The following is a 16676-nucleotide window of genomic DNA, read 5'->3' as shown; positions in this document are numbered from 1 at the left end:
TCAGTTACTTTTTTAAAGCAAGATAGTCATCTGGTACCATCCATTTTGAAAAGTGGAACAGAGCAGGCCCCCCCAGCCTGGATGGTTTCCCAGTTGAGCCCCTGTGGCTGAGACCCTTGGTGGTTGGTGAAGTCTTCCAGTCTCTGTATCTGCTTCTTGGGGGATGAGGTCGGTAATGGGGCAGAAAGGTGTTGAGGCAGTTCTGAGCTTGTTTAAATGCCAGCCCTGTGGCAAATCTGGGATTTGTATTGGAGAACGTAGTGATTAGAGGGTGGAATTTGCATCAGTAATTAGGCGTACAAATTTTTTTTGCCTGTGGTTCCCTAGGAGGCATTGGGGAGGGAAGAAAAGCTAAGAGGAAAATTGTTTTCCAAAGGATTTTTTTGTAAGACATTCGCCTTCCCCCTCCTCTTGTGTTTTGACCCGTTCATGTACTTTCGGAGTGTTGATGTCATAGCATTTCAAAGGGATATTGTATGCCTTAACTGGTAACTTCTTTTAAGTAGGCCTGAACTATCCCCATCTCTATTAATGATCAGCGGGTTCCCTCTGGTAATGGGAATTGTCATAGAGTGTCGGAGTCATCCAGATGACTGGAGTCATTCTCCCTCCTGTTTAGTTCTGGACCCCCTTTGGCAACAACCGGAATGTAATTGGCAAATAAAAATAACCGCTAAGGACAATGAGCTGGTGTAGATTAAAGATCTTTGGATTTCAAAAAATGTGTTTGAAGATGAAATCCTGAGAATGGGTTAGGGGAGAAAACCCTGCCGTCCACACGATCTGTTGACCTATTAGTGGGGGTTTTTTTTGTAGGGAAGCCATTCCCTGCCCCATCCGCCTGCCTGTTTCTCTTGTGGGATTAATCATTTCCTTTTGACCTTGCGCTCTGCCCCTAACATGTTGCATTGATCAAATCCCGAAATCTCAAGTCATTTCTCCTCCCCCACCACCCAACCCCATCAAATTAGAAGTCCTTAGGTGCGAGTGGGGGAGAGGTTTTAATAGAAAAAGTATTTATCAAGCTACACAAAATGAATGTTTAAAACAATCCTCTCTACCTTTCTGTGTGTGTGTGTGTGTGTTTTAAGCACTTTTGTTAATGGGCCATTATAAAAGCTTCCTTTCCCAAAACGTGACTGGAAATGTCACTACTGGAAATGTCACTAGTTCAACTCCTATATTTTAAGACCTTCTTGATCATGTTTCTTGAGGGGAATGGGGAAAGTTTGTTTATTTTTGATAAATGTTAGATTTCCGTTCCCTCCCCACCCCCACTCAGACTTTAAAAAAATTCCTAAGTGGATCCTGAAATTTAAATTTCTGCTTACAATTACCTGGAGGATTACAATTGGTAATAAGATGACTCCAATTAGTAATAATGCTGAATACAATTAACAAAGTGCTGAATCAACAATAAGCAAAGGCAGAATCCACTTTGATTGTATGCCTTCCTCCTTAAGGGAATTCACTCAACTCAAACACAAAGTTTTTCAAAGTCTCTTGGTGTTAAAATCTTCACCTTTTATTCCAATTAGTGCTGATACTGGAGCTGGCACCTTTGAGAGGGATGGGGCAATTCTGGTTTAAATTAATTAAATCTTATGTGACAATCAGAAAACGTAATTTGGGGAACCATAAGGATTTCAGGGTGGCAAAATGGGAAGGGGGCGGTCTTGAAGAGTGAATCAAAATTGCAAAAATTTGACCAGTCAGGCACAGGGAAGGAATTTTCTGCCCACTTCCTGCTTGCAAGAAGCTCTTCAGTGGGGGGAGAGAATGTGCCTGGACCCAACCCCGCTTGCAGGAACTTGTAAGAACAAAGGTTCTGTATTGGACCAGCTGCCATCTTGGACCCATCTATTATACTATTATACTATTGGCTCTAAGCCTTGGACTAAATTGATCACAGATCCCCTGGGAAGAGGGTAGCCTTTTGGATTGTGGGGCCATGAGTGAAATTAGGGACAGGGACAGTGTTGTGGCCTAAATTGGAGCCCCTGGGGGCACATCCTGGAAAAGGACATTGAGAGCTGTGTTCCTTCCCTCTGATCAGAGGGGGAGGGGGGGTTGGGAGGCAGATAAATAGGTTTTTCCAGCCTCACCACGTGTCCACTGCTGGGTTATGCCTGAGGGGGTTGTATAGAAATGTGTGGTATTAGGAGCCCAGATGAGTGGTTGGAATACATGCAGTGTAAGGGGGTAAGAGGCTCCTTAAGAACTAGGAGGAGGAGGGTGGGGGCCCCCCAGAGGTGAGCACTTAGGAGCAGAGGCCCAAAATAAGATGAGAACATTTGGCCAGAGGTTTTAGCATACTAAGTTCATGTTATAGTGCCCTGGGAATGTGCTATTAAAAGTCACACATGTTCAACTCAACGAGTTTATTCTCAACCTGTAGGTAGGCAGTGGGGAACCATCGAGGGTTGTGGAGTTTGGGAGTCGTGAAAAAAAAAATCAATTGGAGGACGTTTGCAATAATTGTTGTCACACAGATAAAATCGCCTACCCACAGATTACAAAATCCTAGCCGGGTAGATGGACGTAGAGGTGAGTATTTCAAGGTGGTGGTGGAGGGAGTGTTGCTGTTAGTAGAGCCAGCAAAGCCTAGTGGTTTCTACACCGACTCTGGAGCAGATCCTGCCACTTTCTACTTCTGTCCTTGGGCAAGTTACTGTCTGTGCCTCAGTGTCTTCTGTGAAATGAGGACAATAGCAGCTACCTCAGGGCTGTGAGGAGGATTAAACCAGTTAATATGTAAAGCCACCTGCCTTTGGGCCTGATCCTAGTAAATTTAATGTTTGCCATTAAATTCCTTCTGGGCCTGACAGAGCTTGGGTAATGAACCTCCTCCAGGGAGAGCCCTCTGCTTCATTGAAGCCCACCAGGTATGCCCTAGATCAGTGATGGCCAACCTAGACACACGTGTCAGAGGTGACACGCGAACTCATTTTTTTGGTTGATTTTTCTTTGTTAAATGACATTTAAATATATAAAACAAATATCAAAAATATAAGTCTTTGTTTTACTATGGTTGCAAATATAAAAAAATTTCTATATGTGACACGGCACCTGAGTTGTTAGGGTTTTTCAGAATGCTGACACGCCGAGCTCAAAAGGTTCGCCATCACTGCCCTATATGGAAATTTACTAAATACTAAAGATCACATTGCTGGTCATCCTAACTAAGAGATAACTATTAACAGTTTTATATGCATCGTATTTTACTTTTATCTAGTGTAGTTATTTATTTAGTATAAACACATGTGTAGCTTATCTTAGCAAATATTTTAGGAATGTGAAGGGAATAGTAAAGTATTTGCAACTTTATGAAGTCCTAAGTTACTACAGAAACACATCACAGTTGGGTGTGAAAAGTACACAGTAGTATTTAGGATATCCAAGCCACACCCAGGTATTCCTCTTACAGATTTGGTTAGCAAGAAATACTTGTACCTATTTTTTTTCCCTTTTATACAAACAGTAGCATTCTACGTACATTACTCCTTGCTTTTTCCATAATCATTTTGTAGATCATTCCACAGGTCCAGAGCAACTCATTCTTTTCTGGGGTACCCAGTAATCAATCTATTTAACAGTTATTTAGCCAGCCCCCTATTGATGGACATTTAGTTTGCTTCCCATCTTAAACACGGTGCCATAAATCATCGGTCCTTTCAAGGAAGTGCCTCATTCCTAGCTGGGTGGCTTGAACATAGAGAGATAATATCCTGTCACTTGTAAAGGTTCTTGTTTACTGGAGAAAAGGGACGCCCTTTCTTTTTCCTGAGAAAACATGGAGGTTGAAGCATTTCCTGAGATCACATTGGGCTGGTTGTGATTAAAGAGATTAGAGCTCTGGACCACGGACGTGTCCCATCTGGAGTTTGGTTTGTCCAAAGTGTGGGAGAGACAGTGGCTTAGGGGAGACCCCTGTGGAAAGACAGACCTCTTAGGGTTGGCCCCCCCTTGGAAGCTTACTGGGGATTTACACTCTCCCCTTCCCATTTAATGGTTTTGTTTTCCACCACATTCCATGGGTGGTTATTTCTGGAGAACCATCTGGTTGATAGATACAGTCTCAGGCACGGAAAGGATGCTTCCACGCATGCTTGGTGGGCTGTTGAGGCTCTTTGAGAGGTTGACATCAGCTCCTGGAGTTTGGGAATCTGAATTTTCCTCTGGCTTTCCCTCCGTGGCTGCTGCCTGACCAAGGCTCTGGAATTGAATTCGTGAATCAACTTTCTTTTTTTTTCATTTTCATTTTATTTTTTTAAGTTTTTTAAAAAATATATATTATTGATTTTTTACAGAGAGGAAGGGAGAGAGATAAAGAGTTAGAAACACCGATGAGAGAGAAACATCGATCAGCTGCCCCCTGCACACCCCCTACTGGGGACCTGCCCACAACCAAGGTACATGCCCTTGACTGGAATCGAACCCGGGACCTTTCAGTCTGCAGGCCGACGCTCTATCCACTGAGCCAAACTGGTTAGGGCTTAATTTTTATTTTTATTTATTTTAGAGAGGCAGGGGGAGAGAGAGAGAAACATCAATGATGAGAGTCATTGGCTGCCTCCTGCACGCCTCCTTCTGAGGATCGAGCCCACAAGCTGGGCATGTGCCCTTGACTGGAATCGAACCCGGGACACTTCAGTCCGCATGCCGACGCTCTGTCCACTTGAGCCAAACCGGCTAGGGGCCAGGAATCAAGTTTTGATGGAATCAGACATGGGCAGCAGAGCTAGGAAGGAACCTTGAATATCCTACACCTTACTGAAAGAGGAAAGGATTAGTCAGCATTATCTGCCTGAGGAAAACCTAGCCCCCAGCTCCTATACTGCGAAAAGCTGTTTTATCTTTTTTTTTTAAGTAGATAAAATAAATAAGATGTTTTTCTTATGATTCTGTAGGTAGACAGGACTCAGCCCTGAGAGAGTCTTTTGTCCTTCTTGTTACTGGAATAGCTTTTATCATATCTGACTAGGCAAGGCAAGCTGTTAAAATCTGTCCAGATTCACGGGAAGGGGAACAGACCACACATTTTTGGGGTGTTTTTTTTTGTTTTTGTTTTTATTGATTTCAGAGAGGAAGGAGAGGGGAGAGAGATAGAAACATCAATGATGAGAGAGAATCACTGATTGGCTGCCTCCTGCACACCCCTTACTGGGGATTCAGCCTGCAACCTGGGCATGTGCCCTTGACTGGAATCAAACCTGGGACCCTTGTCCCAGAAAAAAAAAAAAAAGGTTCAGGGATGGTGGTTGGGGGAACACAAGCAAAGGTGCAAAGGTTCTGGCTAAGGGGGAGAGAGGAAGAAGGGTGAGCTCAGAGGGACACATGACTTAACAGGGGAGGGAAGGGATGCTGAGCATCAAGGGATTGTCCCATCTGAGCCACGGTACATCCGGACCTTTCCTCTCACCCACTCCTATTTATACTTTCGTCCTGCACTCAAACTTCTCTTCCTCCAGGAAGGCTGCTGAGATGAACATCTCAGGCCCAGTGCTTTCTGATTTTCTTCCCCCGAGTCCTGAAATGGCCACCTTTCGGTGATCCCTCCTACTGGACTGTATCCTCTTCGAGGGCAAGGGCTTAGGGCCAAGCATGGTGCGATGTGTGTATTGGGCAATCCTGCTAAAAATATAGTGACATTTGTTGGTGGTGGAGGCTAAAAGAGGCTGATCTGACTGGTCATGAGTTGGAGGGGCAGAGGCACTGTGCCCCACAGGAAGTTGGAGACTACAGGGCAGAGGTTGTCATCCAGGACACTTTCCCACTATGTATGGACTCCCTCGACATTCTTTTCCGTGGGCACGTAGCCCCAGAGAATGCTGGTCCAGAGGCAGCTGGAGTGGCTTTACAGCCGTTGTCACACCTGCCTGGCACCCAGCCTGTAAGCGTGTCCCTGGAGTTTGATTTAAGTTGCCCTCCACTCACCACGCCGGAACCCTCGGGCAGGCCACCACCCCTCTACTTTCTGTTACAACTGGCCAACCTTTGGATTTCCTACACTTAAGAATTCTTCACCACCACCCACTAGGACAGTGATGGCGAGCCTATGACACGCGTGTCAGAGGTGACACGCGAACTCATTTTTTTTGGTTGATTTTTCTTTGTTAAATGGCATTTAAATATATAAAATAAATATCAAAAATAGAAGTCTTTGTTTTACTATGGTTGCAAATACCAAAAAATTTCTCTATGTGACACGGCACCAGAGTTAAGTTAGGGTTTTTCAAAATGCTGACACGCCGAGCTCAGAAGGTTCGCCATCACTGCCCTAGGAGATGAACTGTATTATCCCCGTTTCATGAGTAGACACAGAGCTCATCCCACATACCCAAACAAGCGGGGGAAGGAGGTGGCCCACATCGCTGTTTCAAGCACAGATTTTTCAACTCCTCAACACAAGGCTGTGCTTGGTCTCTTTCTACGCAGGACGACTGGAACAGTCACTGTAATCTCTGTCCTCTCAACACCACCCAGGTACCATATTTATGCCCCTGCTCAGGGGCTTTCTCCTGGCTTCTCCATTTCCCGCCTGGCCCATGAGCTTCCAGCTAAATTCCCTCTAGTCCGGCTCCAGATTCTTCTCCAACACTTCAGCTCAAAGTCATTCCTTTTACTTGGATTTGTAAGTCTTCTTTCTACCTTATTCCCTCTTTTATTCCAGTCTTAGAAGACACCTGCCCATCCACGGGCTTGGTGACCACGGTAAATTGCAGGAAGTTCTATATTTTCTGGAGGGCAGATTTTCCTGTCTGCTTCTGCCCTCGTGTGTTTTGGTTAATCCCCCATTTGTCTTACCGATCCTCTCCAGCAGGTTTCCAAAACTGCCATATTTGAGAGTGAACAAGGGTGCTGTCAATAATTACCCCCTGACGGCCCCAAGCAGACTGCACCTCCCCAGTCTGATCAACCAAGACCAGAAACGTCTTGAGTTGTTTTTTAATCGCTCAAGGTCCTTTGCTCAGAGCCTTAAATCCAGTGTAAATAGTTTTTTAAAAAGAAGGAGAAGAAAAAAAGAATAGCAGTCAACACAGCACACTTGATAAGGATGTTGTGGCCTTGGAGGCACGGAGTGCAGGCTGAGTATAAGAGCTGAAGCTACAGCATGAAGTTGACCACCCAGGAGGGAACTGTGGGGAGAGCCAGGTGGCTCCCCACAGCTGACCAAAAAGTGGCCAGGCCAGTGCCTCTTGGAGGAAGGCCCTTTGAGTTTAAGGTGCAGTGGGATCAATGTTGCAGAAGGACAAAAAAAAAAAAGCAAGCCACATGAGGCCAGAATTTCAAAACCCACCTTATTTGAGGCTTTGTCACAGTCAAATATTTCTATTTCGCCTGACTTGTAGCTTCTTTTTCCTGGTTTAGGTGCTAGCCAAAGTAAGGGTGACTTTTTTTTTTTTTTTTAAATAAATCAACCCAGGGCCAGATGAAGCAAGTGTGGAATTTTAGGACCAAGCAAAGAGAGACCTGATCACCTTTATTTTCCTCCTGAAACTTTAGATGACGTGACTGTATAATGTGATTTTTTTTTTTTCCTGCCCCTATCAAGTTTGACTTCTCTTATCTTTTTGAGTTGATCCTTGAGTATCTGCTTGGGTGCTGATGAAGCTCTGTAGAAGATGGGAGTCGGTGGGGGGTGGTCCTGATTTCATTACCTCCCGAGGCAGGCTCAGCAGGCCGCCCATTGAGTTCTGATGTACAGTATGAAGAGATGCCTCACTTTTTCATTTGTTGGAACGAAGTGGGATTTCTGAGAAAGCTCCATATCTGAGAGTTGGAAATGATTACTTCTCATCACCATCGTTTTCTTATTAGAGGGAATAAATAAACCATGTCTGATGAATGGTCCGGGGGAACGCAGGCTTCTTAAAAGAGGCATTTGACTCCCATGCTTTTGTCTGGCGTGTCCCCAAACGTCGACCTTTGTTTTTCGGGTCGTATCTTATTACTAGTTAGTTGGCATTTTTCTTTGCCTGAGATCCCGCTGGCCTGGGTGTGTGGGTTCCCTGACTCCTTGCCAGATCCGGCTGTAATTAGTGCTCCTTTAAGACCACAGCTGTTAAGAGCTGTGTTGCACTTGTGGGAAGAGGGATGGGCGAACTCCCAGGGACCGGGGCTGCGTTTCAGGCTTTAGCTGGGCCCCGAGACAGTTCCTGATTGTCTGGTTTGGCAGCTGAATTGATCCTTTGCAGTTGGTGGGTTTATCCCGGTTTGTCCCTTGTGATTCCAGAACAGGTTGGGCCCTTCCTCCCCAGGTCACATCACTTAAGATTGGAATGCGGCTTTGCTACCACCCAGTTCTTTTTCTCGGCTGGACCAGTTTCTACTGGTTTGCCTGGGCGTCTTGTCCCACCCTTTGTTGAGTTTGGTTTCTGTTTCCCACACCCTTCTTTTTTTTTTTAAAAAAAGGGGGGGCTTTAAAAAACTGCTAATTGTGCTTAATCTGAGATGTCTTGCTTAGTATTAGTGTCTTGTTGCCCTATTATCCCCGCCCTACCTACGCCCTACCTAGGACCCTAGGTCCCTGCTAGATCTGATTCTCTCCAGTTTGCATTTTTCTCTGGGGTGGGGCGAGGAGGGGTAAGACCCACCCTGTTAACTGCCCCCTTCATGGAACAGCCACGGGGCTCCTATTCCTCCGGTGACTCCCAGGGAGGGTGACAGGTGACTCTTTAAAAGCTAGTCTCCAAGTCTCACTCAGTGATTCTGGCCGGCCGTGTCCCTTTGGCATTTGTGGGTGGGGGGTGGAGGGGGGTGTGGAATTAGATTTCCTATTGTTGGAGTAGAGGAATGTGATAATTTTAAACTAATTGCCTAACAAACCATTGGCTTGAAAAGGGTTTTAAAAAAGAAATCCATGTCTTGATAAGACCAAGGCCTTTCCTTTTTGCTCCCAGCTGTTGCCCTAGAGATTTGCTTGGAAGCCCCCTCTGCTCTTGCTCATTTTGCCTTTTACTCAGCAGAGGAAACTTGTTGAAAAGGCTCTGCTGATTTCCTTGGGAAAGAGGAGGTGCTGTCAGGAGTGTGTCTGTTCTCGATGTTGAATGCGCTCCTCCATGGGGGCAGTTTGGAGGAGTGCTGGGGCTTGGCCACAAATCCCCAGGCTTCACAGGCGCACACTGCCCGTGCCCCAGCCCCCTGCCGAGCAGTGGGCACTTAGTGGCCTTGAGAATTCACAGAGGCCATCCACGGCTTCCTTGATTGGTCCCCTTCCCAGTTTAAATAAGTCCTGCCTGTGAACAAGATTTCTACAGCAATAAATACTTGGTTAACCTCTTGATTTGCAGGCAGCGCTTGGGAAGGTAACCTGCTCTTAAAATTGTCAACGGATGTGACAGTGTATGTAAACTTGGGCCACCTGGAAGGCCAGAACGGGACCCTTCTTGCCCAAGGCAGAGGGCAACTGCTAACATGGAAGATCCGCTGCTTGAGAGTGGAACTTGCTGGGATGGGGAGAGAAAAGAAAAATTTTATTGTGTTACGTTGGAGAGAGAAAACACGGCTAGAAATGTTTTTAAAGCATTTTTTTTTGGAGGGGGGTACCCTGCTGGTGTGGCTTAGGGGCTGAGCATGGATCTATGAACCAGGAGGTCACTGTTCGATTCCCGGTCAGGGTATATGTCCAGGTTTTGGGCTTGATTCCCAGTGGGGGGTGGGCTGCGGGGGAGGTAGCTGATCAATGATGTCTCTCATCATTGATGTTTCTATCTCTCTCTCTCCCCCTTCCTCTCTGAAATTAATAAAAAGATATTTAAGACATTTTTTTGGTTATTCTTCTTATCAGTGTCTTTTATTTCTGCTTCCTTCTCAAGACAGTTTTCCCCAGGTGTGAGTGCCTTCCCTTGCTTAAACCCACCTGTGCACACCATCGCCCCCACACAGGCAATTGAAACCCCTTTTGCTACTTTCGAGAGTGAAAAGGTTTCAGGTGCACAATGTTGCCCACTGTTTAAGAGGTGAGTGAGGACTGAGTTACACGGCCACCTACAGAGTCTCACCATTTTTTTTTTTTTTTTAAGCAGCCTCCCAGCACCACCGACGCTTGTCCAGAACAGAACAGATTAAACCTATGCCTTGCTTTCGTGACCTCAGAGGCAACAGGAAAACTATGTATCTGTGTCAAAAATCTATCTTTTCGGGTACTGTTTAAAAATCTATAATTTCCGTGGGCGGTGAGCTCAGTGTTGGAACAAATCTCAGTTTTATTTGCTGCTGGAAGCTGCATGGGCCCCTCATTAGTACATCAGAGGTCAGATGCATGCAGGGGCGGCAGCTGGGACACTAATGATTTCATACGGCTTTGTATGACTTGTATGACCGCCGGCCGCCCGCAGTGCTGTAAATCGGACTCAGGGCTCTAATCCCCCCCCCCCCCCCCCCCAAAACCTCCAGGGAGTTGGTCAGAGACCTGCCTCTTGTGAGATAGAACTTAAGATAATATTTACAGTGGAGGGCAAAGGAGAAATACTACCTAATGGGAGCATTGTGGGAAGAATGGTAGCAACCTATTTGAAGTAAATTACATCTGGCCATTGGAGTAGCTCATTTATGGGCTCAACGAGTATTTATTAGGTCTTTAGCTAGGAAGAGTGCCGTGCCAAGGCTAGGCTCCAAACTTCACCCCATCAACAGTAGGTCGTCCGCTCCCTCCCCTCTTTCTACAATTTTTTTAAAATCTTCACCTGAAGGTACGTTTTTAAATTGATTGAGTGAGAGAGAGAGAGAGAGAGAGAAACTGGCATTGATTCCTGTGTGGGCCTTCACTAGGGATTGAACCTGTAATCTGGGTATGTGCCCTGACTGGGAATCGAACCCGCAACCTTTTGGTGTATGGCACAACACTCCAACCAACTGAGCTTACCCGGCCAGGGCTCTGTCACCCTTTTTTAAAGATACAATTAAAAAAGAAATTACAAAAAAATAGATTGTAAATTTGTAATTTGAGTCTTGACAATTATATATAAATCTGTGTACCCATCAAGATATTAGGACATTTCCATCACTCCAGAACAGTTCCTTCCAGTCACTCCTGTTTTTACCTGCAACTTCTCTGCTTCCCCCCCCCCCCCCACCTCTGATTAGTTTTGCCTTCATATAAATGGAATTAAGCAGTCTGTTTTTTATTCTGGCTTTTCCCGCCAAGCATATGCCTTTGAGGTTTTTCTGCATGATTTCACCAGTCCGTGAATTCATTTTCGTTGCTGAAAAATAGTTTTTTTGTGTGTGGGTATACCAACCTGCCTTTTCTGGTGTGGAAATTTTTAATTTCTAAACTGGAAGAATGTTTTAAACACCCAGTTTTATTTAAGGAAATAAGTTCATTTGCTAAAAAGTAATGTTCGGTAGGCAGTAATCCAAAACACAATTCTGGCATGTTCCACGTGCCTCTCAATGGCGTCATAACTGGGATCAGTTGCAGGAAACACCGAGTGCATGTGTGTCTCTTGGCCACTGTGGGCCAGTGTTAGCGCCTTCAAGAAATGTGAGTGAGCCCTGGCCGGTTTGGCTCGGTGGTTGGAGCGTTGGACAGCCCTCCGAAAGATCTCAGTTCCCATTTCCAGTCGGTGGCACTGCAGGAGGCAACCAGTCGATGTGTCTCTCTCACATCGGTGCTTCTCTCTCTGTGTGTCCCCTCCCTAACACTCTCTTAAAAAATCAATGGAAAAATATCCTCAGGTGAGGATTAACAACAACATCAACAAAAATGTGAGTGAGACTCCAGGCTGTGGGCGGCAAACCCTGCTGGCCTTGGGTGGGCGCGGGCCATGCAAGGGCCTCGGGCTGCATATGGTGGGGCAGAGATAAGAGGCTCCAGCCTGAAGATCAGAATCACTGGAGTGAGGGAGCTGCTGCAGATTGGCTTCCCCAGAGGCTGGCACTGGGGGCCTGGATAGTGAACTTGTTTGTCAGCAGCAGTGAAAGGCAGGGAAGGAAGCAGATGGGGGCCCAACAAGGCTCTCTCAGTGCCAGTAAAATGGAATGAGCTAGACGCGTAGCTCTGCATGACACGGTATTTATACTTTAAAAATTAGATGTTTCTTCTTATGGCTTCACAAAGGCTCTGTCTTCTGCCCAAATCCCCCTGCCCCTCTCCACCTCCACCTCTGCCCTTTGCTCACCTGGTGGGTTTCTCTTGTCCAGTTAAACTAACTGCAGCTCCTTGAGGAGGGTCGAGCCTACAACCAGTTTACATGTCCTTGACTGGAATCGAGCCCAGGACCCTTCAGTCTGTGGGCTGACGCTCTATCCACTGAGCAAAACCGGCTTGGGCACCACCAGGTACTCTTGATTCCTTCTGTTGCTTGGTGAGGCCTGGTAATGAATTTTACTTAGCTAGCTGGCCAGGCAGGTAGTCATATGTGCCCTTGGGATCGGATGTGCTTCGAAATTTCTGATTAGAATGTATTCCTGTTTGTCTTCTAAAAATTAGGATGTATTCCTGTTTGTCTTCTAAAAATTCGCATGGGTAGAATATAGCATATTTTTGGATGATTATGTACATGCATCTATTAGTAACAACACCACAAAATAATGAGTATTAGCGTTGCTTCAGTAAATATATGAAAACTCACAGTCAGTGGTGAAAGTCATAAATCGTTTTCAGGGTTTGCTGCCCAGTAGCTTACAGTCTTCAGGTTTGGGACAGTCGTCTCCTTAGTCTCTGCAGCAGCCACGACTGAGGATGCAAAACACAACCAGGCTTGCCTTCTTGCTGTTCCTCTGCTCCCAGTCCCATCATTGGCCGCCTCGCCTGGCGTCCCCCTGCTGGCTTTTTGTGTACTTTGGGTCTTGTTGGGAACAGGAACAGGCACTTGCTAACCTGTGTTCCCATGGAGGGAGGTTGAGCTGACTTGAAGTTAATAAATTCGAGAATCCTTACTAACCACACTCGACAAGTAGATGTTTTCCCCGATACATCAAGTGACATAGCAATGGGAAATATTGCCAAGTTGAAATTTTGGGTTGTATAAAGAACGGGGATAGTCCCTGCAGCATTGCTTGTGATTTTTTTTTCAAAAAAAAAAAAATTGGGACTTGCTCCTGTCCATAGGTACTAATGAGCAATTAAATAAATTATGGTTACATTCACAGATGACATATCATGCAGCCATTCTTAAGGCAGGCAGCTTGACCCAGGACACTCTCCAAGTTTAATATGGTTAAGTGAAGGAAAAAAAAAAAGTCGACTGTTTGTCTTCTAAAAATTTGAATGTGTAGAATATAGCATATTTTGGGTGATTATGTAAATTGGGAGATTTAAAACTATTTGCACTTCTGTATCTTTGTGTGTTAAAAACACAGGGGGTTCCCTATCTAAATTTTTTCAGACACTCCCCTTCCCCACACAAGAAATAATTTGTCCTCAGCCCAGTTCTGCTATTTTGAGCTGGTGGTGATTGTGCTGGGAAAAGGGTCCAGATTTATTTTCCCCCCTCTTTCCACGGGTAACGGGGGGTGGGGGGGGCGTGGGGGCGGGGCACAGCAGCAGCACGCGGCCAGGGAGACAGGAGGAGCCCCTGCCTCGGGTGTGGACTCGGTATTCAGTGTACGTTCCATAAATCAAGTAGAGCTTGGTTTTGATGTTATTGAATAGACTTAGCTTTGTGGCTGGACTTCACTCCTTGAACTTGGCTTTACCCACTTTTAAAGAGGAGAGCCTGCCCAGTGGACCACACTGATAAGGCTTCTGGTTGTCACCAGTCATTCTTCATTCACTCCGTTTCTATCGTGGGAAACTTAAGAAGAAGCCCTTTTGGGTGGGTGGGGACCCCTTTCTGTCTGAGCCAGAGTTTGTGGGAGGCCAGATGTCGTCCCCAGTCATTTTAAGCGATGTTAGGGGGAAAAAAATCTCAGGTAACTTTAACAGCGGTCCATATATTGTATTTCATTTGTGGGGTATTTTGCCTACGAGAGGCCCGTCCGTCCTTTGCGCTTGCGTTCTTCACTGATGGGGGCAGTTGTGTTTGAAACTAGAAGCTCGTTCTTACAGATGTGTGCGGTGTGGACGAATTCCTTGTTGGATCGCAGGTATTAGAAAAAGTAGGTTGTGTAAAGCGCACGCGCACACACAGTCTTATTCGTTAACAAAGCACTTTATTTAAGCTCTGGCTAAGGTAAACCTGCCTACTTGGTATTTTTATTTATTTATTTTTTCTTTAACCTCCCCCTTCCTCTCCTGCAGGGCCCACATTCCTAGGTCTTTGTCTCTGCCTGGTATTTTAGAAATTTTGGGAGAGGAAGGCAGTGGGTGGGGCCTCCTGGAAGCTGGGGGCAGGGAAGAGGGTGGTCACTTGCCAGGTCAGAGGTCGAGCCTGCTCCATTCAGCTGGGGCAGCCAGATTGTCGCCATGCAGGGGCGGGAGGAGGTGGGGGTGGGGGCGTGTCTGTGCATCTGCCCGGGAAGCCCCAAACAGGCAGCCCCAGGCCCTGGAATTCCTCCCACCAGAGGCCTGCTCCTCGCCCCCTGCCCCCCTTCCTGGAGCCATAGTTCATGGCCTCTGCTACATATCTGGCCTTGGACCCTCCACACAGCCCTTTCTTTGGAAGACGTGGGTTTCCCAGTTTGCTCTGTTAAAATATCTTGCAGCTGATTCAGAGAATTGCACCCATGTACACATCCTTACCTATGGCTCGTGTTTCACAGGCTCTGAAATGGTGGGTTTTCGACTTTAGAAATTTCAAGCAGATGAGATGCGGAGCTTCTAAACGGAGTGCGAAATCTTCCCCAAAGTTCTACTCCCAACTTTTTATTAGACAGTTTATATAATGGATCACATTTTCAGTATTTGGGACAATCTGTGTTGTTGTTGTTTTTAAAGTCAGTGATTTATTAATTACAAGCACCATGCGGCTATGGTTCTACTCACCCACAGCTTTTTCTGACCAACTGGCTGGGTGCTCCCCACGCCCAGCCCCAGCATGGCCTAGAGCTGCATCCATCTCATGTGAAATGATGCCAGGTGGGATTGCATCCAGGGACCCGGGACCCCCTTTGTCCATTTTGGGGGTTCCAGCCTGCACATGTGAGGGGCCTGGTGCCAGGGGCTTCGGGCATCCCGCTCCTTCCACCCTCTGGCCAGGATTTCTTTTCTGGCCACTTCACCTGCAGAATTCTTCGACACCTCTCACTCGTCGGATTCACCAGGTTCCAATTTTCACAAACCTCTAAAACCCAGAAAAATCCCCTTAATTCCTGGCAGTTGCACAACTGGCCCCTGGAGGAGCCTGGCTTCCTGCTTTGGCCCAGAGTTATTATTTCCAAGCCTCTTGGTTTCTGAGGTTGAGACCCTAGAGACAGGGTTCTTGGGGTTTCTGGGGTAGAAGAGGTCTCCTGAGGTACCTAGTCAGACTGGCTAGCTTGTCCCATGACCAGGTAGAGCCAGGCTCAGGTGAACAGCCTAAGGTTCTTTGTCACTCAACTAACTGCCTGTGCAGATAGATGAGCTGTCTCCCACACAGCTGGTCAGTCCACACAGCTGTCGGACAACAGGCTGGTCCTGAGAAGAGGTAGAGAAGATTGCTCAACTGTGGGCAGGAGACAGAAGGCTGGCCAGCATGCCTCATTCTAATTTAAAAGGAACCTTCTGATGGGAGGTTTTTACACTTGTCATTAGCATCGGGGTGATTCCTTTCTTCCCATGACAAATGGAGGGAGCAAAGTGGCTGAAACCTGTGGGCGAATTGCTTTAGCATCACATCATTAAAAAGAAAAAAAAGAAAAAGACCCCGGGAATTTCCCCCAAATGCATCCAGTGTCGCGTCTTGTGGTGAGTATTTAAGGTGAGATAGAGAATTTTGGGTTTGCCAGATTAGAAAGATGAGTTCATCTCCACATGGCGGGCCTCCTTTTGAGAGTGATTGGTCTCGAAGAAGGCCAGTTGCCAACACTTGGTTTTCAGTCTACGATGGCTCCTGAACGGCATCTCGCTGGATGGCAAAAACGGTAGAAGACTATGAACCTGACCACGTTCTCCCTCCTGTAATATAGACTCCATAAAACATGCCACGTCGGAGCCAGTTCTTAAAAGTAGGAACGGAAGATCCTCAATCTTTGCCTCCAGCCCAGAGGGGAGCAGGCCTGTTGACTGGGCTGAGCTGCCTGGGAGAGCCTTTCCTAGTGGGTATGCTTCATGCCAAGACTTGATGGGTTAATACACGGATCTGGAAAAGGAGAGAAACAGCATTCTCACTGTTTGCCTCGGGGCTCCCACTAACTCTCCCTCCTTATCTCTGCCTCTCTGTCTCCCTGTCTCTGCTTCTCAGCCTGGATGGGCTCTGGAACCCCTTTGACCTCCAGGAGACCTAGCAAGGTGCTGTGGGCTCTGCATGCGGAGGCCGGTACCAGGCATGGGTTGGAAGCAACTCTTTAGAAGTCTCCGTTCACACACAGTAGTACAGTGTACAGATGGCGTGTTGTACAACTGTGCACCTGAACCTGTATAATTTTGGTAACCCGTGTCACTGCAATGAATTCAATTAAAAAAAAAAAAAGAATTAGTCTTAGGTTGGCCTCCTTGCTCTGCCCTTGCTAGCTGTGTGGCCTTAAGCACCTCACAACCTCTTGTCTTCACCTGGAGATGAAGTGCATGGTGCACTGTGTATGTGAGAGAACCCCCTTGGACACCACTCCCCTGGCCTCCTGTTGCGTGTTGGCTGGCTTTGCCTCACGCC

General features: G+C 46.5%; 1 protein-coding gene across 1 annotated transcript in view; it reads left to right on the top strand.

Annotated features, from left to right (window-relative positions):
- The window catches only part of TRIM71 (tripartite motif containing 71), a 57795-nt gene that overhangs the window by 25941 nt on the left and 15178 nt on the right, over positions 1-16676 (top strand).

The sequence above is a fragment of the Myotis lucifugus genome, unplaced genomic scaffold (genome assembly GCF_000147115.1).
Source record: "Myotis lucifugus unplaced genomic scaffold, Myoluc2.0 scaffold_39, whole genome shotgun sequence".
Lineage (NCBI taxonomy): Eukaryota > Metazoa > Chordata > Mammalia > Chiroptera > Vespertilionidae > Myotis > Myotis lucifugus.
The sequence above is the reverse complement of the archived record's forward strand: the minus strand, read 5'-3'. Positions and strand labels throughout refer to the sequence as shown.